At 38.3% G+C, this 6743-nt stretch overlaps 1 pseudogene; it reads right to left on the bottom strand.

Annotated features, from left to right (window-relative positions):
* Positions 1 to 670: 670 nt before the first annotated feature.
* Positions 671 to 3956, bottom strand: LOC100254916 (senescence-induced receptor-like serine/threonine-protein kinase; annotated as a pseudogene).
* Positions 3957 to 6743: the final 2787 nt, after the last annotated feature.

The following is a 6743-nucleotide window of genomic DNA, read 5'->3' as shown; positions in this document are numbered from 1 at the left end:
CAGGAACATACTGTTAATCGAGATCCCAAGTTGCTCTAAAAATGAAGTCATTTTAAAAACAATTTCCTTTCTAACTTATTTTTAAAAGAAAATTAATTAATTAATTAATTATTTTTTGCTTTTATCTTAAAGAGAAAAATGTCACTTTATTTTTTCATTTTTATTTTTCAAATTTTAACTTTGTTAAATACTTAAATCTAATTTTTGATACAAAATAAACTCAATTTGATTTTAAACATTTTGGATAATTCTTGTTTAAAAAAATTAAACTATTTCAATTTTATTCTACAATCAATTTACCATAAATTAGTAAAATTGTCATAAAAAAGAACTAAAGATAAGTTAAACGTATTATGTTTTTATCTATTTTTTTTTCTCAAGAAATATATATATATATATATCAATTTTTCTCATAAATTTTGACTTAAAAAGGAAATTGAAACACATAAATCACATAATTTGAAAAAAATTAGTTTAAAATAATTTACAAAATTTCAAAACTTACAATTCAAATTTCTTCGGTTACTATTTTTACTTCATAATTCTTTCAATTTTAAATGAGATAATGAGAACTCTTACTTATCATGAGAACTCGTTGCAACTCTTTCTAAAAAAAAAGTTCGATGTGCTTGGTTAGAGCATGGAATAAAGGATTTATAGTCCTACGAAGAGCATTAAGATTGTCACACAATAATTGAATTGCTCTCTTGAGTGAAATCCTACAAGGGTCTGATTATCAAATATTAAAGTCTGAGAGAAAGTTGGTACAATTACCCAGTACATAATTTTTCATGAACACGATTCAAAATATAGAGAAGTGCACCATAATCCACATTCCCACATGCTAACATTAAGCAAATTTATACATTATAATGGAGCTTCCCACAACTACCTAGCATGGGGAGCCGATTGAGTGCTAAGAACCAAAGGACTATCTTCCAGGAAATTGCCTGATCCGATGTTGTGGCTACCACTTTGAATTCTCTTGGAAGCCACCTCTTATCTCCAAACATTCCTTCAAGTCTGCCAATACATGACTCATATCTGTCCTTTGCATTCCTGTTAATGCTACACATTCTAAGGCTATCTCTAAGGCTTTCTAGGCAGAATTGGTGTGTAAATCTCCTTGTAACCTTGGATCAACAATGCTTTGAATATCCCCTCTTTCAATCATAGGACTAACCCATCCAACTATATGAATGCTCCTAGGGTTCTTTATTGCAGGCTGACCGGTGATAAGCTCCAACAAAACAATCCCAAAGCTGTAAACATCACTTTTCTTATTCAAATTTCCCGTCGGTTGGTATCTGCATAGGAAGTTATATTTCATGAGTAAGGAAGCAATTATGTAAAAGTTGTAAGGAATGTTGTTAACACTTACTCAGGATCCAGATATCCAGGTGTGCCTGCAGGGACAATTGATATCAAAGAGCCACTTTCAGTTGCAAGATCTCTGGACATCCCAAAATCAGCTATCTTGGCTTGCAGTGTTTCATTTAATAGAATGTTTGAAGATTTCATGTCTCTGTGGACTATTGGTGGCTTACAGCCTATGTAGATACTCCAATCCTACACAATTAAGCAAGAAAAGAATCACAAATTAAAGAAATATTTGAATGCAAGTTAATTATAATGTGGAAGATCCGCTTAATTTCTGACCATGTGCTGCATCTACTGCAACTTAAAGTCTCTCTTTCCAATTCAAAACATCTGCAGCTTCTCTCCCTGCAGCAAATGCATAAACATTGAAGTCCACCAGTAGCTTTCAATGATAGTTACACTTATATCAAGAGAGGTGGATATACACCTAATAACTTATTTTGCAAGTTTCCATTGGACATGTATTCATAAATGCAATGTTTTAAAATCCGAAATGGACTGGCCAGTCCGATCGGTCTGACTGTCGGCCAGTCACCATTCCGATCCGGTCCGGTCAATTGGACCGGATTGGGGTCGAACTGAGGTTGGACCGCTTGAATCAGAGGTCCAACCGGTGAACCAGATGAATCGGCCGGTTCTCTGCAAACCAGCCGGTTCAATTGATTTTATTTATTTATTTTAAAAAATAGCATCAAAACGACGTCGTTTTGATGCTTCTGGCATCAAAATGACGCCGTTTTGGAGGCTTAAACCTGCAACCCCCAAAGTTTAAACCCTCCCTCCTCCCCCACAGTAGCTGCCGCTCCACCCGTCGCTGATGCGCCGCGGTCCGCAACACCCAGTCAACTCCCGCCGGCATCCGTTACAAGTCGGAAACCCTCCTTGTCGTCGCCTTTTCCAGTCTTCCCAGCTCCTCGCCACGACGTTGGAAGGCGGCATCGGAAACCCCTCCTTGCCGTTGTAAGCTTGGAAACCACCTCGACCGCCTGGTACACCCACCTCTCCCGGTTGTAAACATCCCAGTGATCCCACACCCCCTAATCGCCTGTAAACCCCCCACCCCCTGACATTTCAGAGAAAAGAGAGGGAAAATGAAAGAAACGTAAAAATAATTTTTTTTCCCATTATTCATGCAATCAATAATGCAATCAATTTGGTAGTTTTTTTTTCAAATAAAACATTAGAGGGAGAGGGAAAGAAACAAAAAAATAATTTTTTTTTTCCATTATTCATGCAATCAATTTGGTAGTTTTTTTAAAAAAATAAAACACTCTACCTTTCTAGTCTGATATTTTTCTTTTTGGGGGTTCAATTAGCTTGGTAGGTTGACTAATTTCTTTAAGATTTATTAATTTTTTATTTTTAAATAATATAGAAAATAATAAAATATATATTTATGACGTCACCGGTTCGATCGTTGGTTCGGCCAGTGAACCGTGAACCGGTAACTTTTTCGGTTCAATGACCGGTCTGATTTTTAAAACATTGCATAAATGAGAGCTATATTTGTACCATCCTTGCAGTACCCAATTAGACGGACCAAGTTTTTATGATGAACCCTCGTCAAGAGTTTCACCTGCAATATTTCAAAATTTTTTAGTGCCTGACATCAGATGGAGAACTTCTAGTACTGTAGAACCATGGATGGATTGATTTGTCTAACCTCGGCTCGTAATGCCTTGGGGCCTTGCATTGATGATTCAAAACGCATCTTGACGGCAACCTGAGTGCCATCTGCCAAAGTGCCTAGATAAACTTGTCCGAATCCTCCTCTACCGATGATATGACTAAAGTTATTGGTGATACTTGCAACGTTAGAGAAAGTGAACTCAGAATTCCCTGACTTCAATGACCCCTTTTTGGGGCGTTCACTGACCGTCTCTATGGTTGTCACTAAGGAAATCACAATAAATGGAGCAATAAAATGTTAAATCCTCATTTAAAAGGAAAAAAAAAAGAGAATGAAAGAAAGAAAATACCTTTGGTTTCTCTCCTTTTGAACTTGCGGATGATCATTGCAAGGGCAGTTATGAGGACGAGGATCATAGTTATAGTCAGAATGGCTATGAGAACAGGAACAAGGAACCTGTTCTTCTTCTTCTTCTTCTTTCCTTGGCATGAGACTGACGGGCAAAGATTTGGATTTGCGCCAAGACTTGCACAAAACAGAATGTAATTGAAGTCAAGAGTTCCATCAAACCAAACACGAAGAACAAGAGTAGTGGAAAATTATAATGAAAGATACCTTAGTGTTCTATGCTTAAACCTTTCCATAACAGTTTGGGGAACTGAACCTGTTAGCTGGTTCCCCGTCAAATTACTGCAAACACAGCATATCAAATACTAGATTACCTGCATATCCTACCAAGCAATCAAATATTGTATTACTTATAACTTTAATATATGACAACTTACAGGACCATTAACAATGGCAAGTCTGCAAAAAATTCTGGTACTGTTCTAGTCAAGTTGTTGTATGATAAATCCATGAAATAATTTAAGTATAATTTTTGGGGTAAAGACCTCCATCAGATTACAGAGAAGATATATGTTCCTACAGCTGGCACTGTGTAGCACTCATCATAGCCACTAATACTTACAGATTTTCTAATGATTTGAGCTGGGAAAATGAAGGATGGATATTCCCAATCAAGTTGCTCGATGAAAGGTTCCTGCTTGCCAGTTAGAGTCATTAGTAAATCGTTAATTCGTGTGATTTAGTAACGAAAGATTAGCTTTCACCAAGTCCCTACAAACATATCTATCTATCTATATATATATATATATATATATATATATATATATATTACAGTGGGGGAGTCACTGCTGTCACTGCACTGCAGGCCATCCCATGGGTAACCCAAGGGGAGACATGGATCTCCTTGCCAGTGCCTTGTCAGTCCGTACTCTGATAGGATGTTCTTGATAGGGACAACTAGTATTTGTGGACATGAGTTGTATAATCCGTTACAGGCATAACTGAAGGGATCAGATTAAGCGTAACTGAAGGGATCAAATTAGTCAACTTTCCTTAGACATTTTTCTAGACAAATTTAGATTGTAAATGGGCTATATATTGAGCTTCTTGGTAACCTTTTTAATGCAGCAATTGTGTATATGGATTCCAAATATACAAATTATTCCCTTTCTCGTCAACATGGTATTAGAGCAGGTTTGTTTATGCTCTTTGGTATCAACTCTTTGATTCTACCCAACCCCAACAACCTAACAACGACCCAGAAAAATGTTTGAATCAGACTCTCAGACAAGAGGGTCTCCACCAACGACAACCTCTATTTTATCAGAACTCACCATGAAGATGGTCGAGATGCTGAACAAGGCCCCGGATCCAACTGCAGTGGCGGATACTGCCTCGATCAGCATAAAACTTGATGGATCGAATAATGCACTATGGTCCCAAGTTGTGGAGATGTTTATCTATGGGAGAGACAAATTAGGGTACATTAATGGTGATTTACCCTAACCTGCTCTGACTGACCCATTATTTCGAAGATGGAGAGCCGAAAACGCCGTTGTTAAAGGTTGGCTCATCAACACCATGGATTCATCCCTTGTTAGCATGTTCATTCGGTATCCCACTACGACAGAGGTTTGGGACGCCATTGCTGTTACTTTCTTCGATGGGAGTGACACTGCTCAGGTGTATGAGCTCCAGTGACGGGTGAGTAGGCTACGCCAAAATGGTGGATCTCTAAAGAAATTTTATAATGAGTTGCAAGGCTTGTGGAGGGAAATAGATTTTTGGCGACCAAACCCCATGGAGTGCCCTAAGGATGTGCAACGATACACCGCAATTCTCTAGGAGGAGAGGGTCTATGTGTTCCTCGACGACCTTGATGATTGACTCGACCAAGTCAGGAACATCGTGCTACAGATGCAACCATTTTCGACTATTTATCAAGCCTACGCGTGCGTTCGATGGGAAATTGTGCGATAGACAATGATGGGGAATGTTTCTGATGAAAGGATGGGAATTGGGCTGGCTTCCAAGGGGTTGAAAATGGGTCATAACCCATTTGACAAAGACGGAGTTCTAGTACTCAATAAATCTAATCCCACTAGTCCAAATTCAAAGTAATGGACAAAAGGCTTAAAGTGCTCCCATTGTGGAAATTCCAAACACACACGGGACACTTGCTTTAAGCTCCATGGATACCCAGACTGGTGGCACGAGCTCCAGGCTAAAAAGAAACGTAATGGCACCAATATTGAGCCCAATATTAGTAAAAAGACAGTAGCAGCAATAGAACCCCAATTGTCTCTAATTCCTACTAACTCTACCAGCAACACACCAGGTATAACATCTCTTAGATCTATTAGAAGCAGTGAATGCAACTTGTGGATCCTAGATTCTAGAGCCATGGATCATATAACATTTGATGTACAGGACTTTTGTTAGCATACCGCTCCTAGGCGAATTAGCATTGCGAATGTTAATGACACTATTTTATTGGTACAAGGGGCTGGAACTGTGATGCTATCACTAGCCCTGTCACTCTCCAATACATTATTTGTGCCATCCATATCTCATAAACTGCTTTCTATAAGTCAACTTACTAAGGACTTAAATTGTACAACACGATGTGCCCTGATTTTTGCCTTATCCAGGATATTCTCATGAAGGAAATTATTGGGCGTGGTATTAAGAAGAGGGGACTCTACTATATGGATGACTTCAAAATGGGATAGACACATCATGCGGGACAGTCAGGTAATTCCAAAATAGAACAGATCTGGTTTTGGCATCGACGACTCGACCATCCGTCATTTGGATATTTAAATCATTTACTACCTAGTTTATTTTCTGATTTCTCCATCTTAGATTTTAATGTGAAACTTGTATTTTGGCTAAAAGTCACCGGGCAATCTATCCTTTACATAACAATAAGAGTGATATACCTTTTAGCTTAATTCATTCTGATGTGTGGGGACCATCCCCAAAATCTACTCTATATGGTTATCGCTGGTTTGTTCTCTTTGTTGATGATTGCACTCGAATGACGTGGCTCTACCTACTGAAAAACAAAGATGAGGTTTTTACTATCTTCTACTCTTTTCACACAATGATTTAGACCCAATTTTATGCCAAACTCAGAGTCCTTCGCTCTGATAATAGCGGTGAATACATGAATAGACAATTCTAGGAATACTTCCACCAACATGGGTTGATACATCAAACCTTGTGTCCTCATACTCTAGAGAAAAAAGATGGAGATGAATGTAAGAATCGCCATATTCTCGAGACCACACGTGCCCTCCTATTAGGTGCACATGTACCTAGTTCTCATTGGCTTGATGCGGTTACAACTGCTGTGCATTTCATCAATCGAATGCCATCTCGG

Source organism: Vitis vinifera, chromosome 9 (genome assembly GCF_030704535.1).
Source record: "Vitis vinifera cultivar Pinot Noir 40024 chromosome 9, ASM3070453v1".
Lineage (NCBI taxonomy): Eukaryota > Viridiplantae > Streptophyta > Magnoliopsida > Vitales > Vitaceae > Vitis > Vitis vinifera.
The sequence above is the reverse complement of the archived record's forward strand: the minus strand, read 5'-3'. Positions and strand labels throughout refer to the sequence as shown.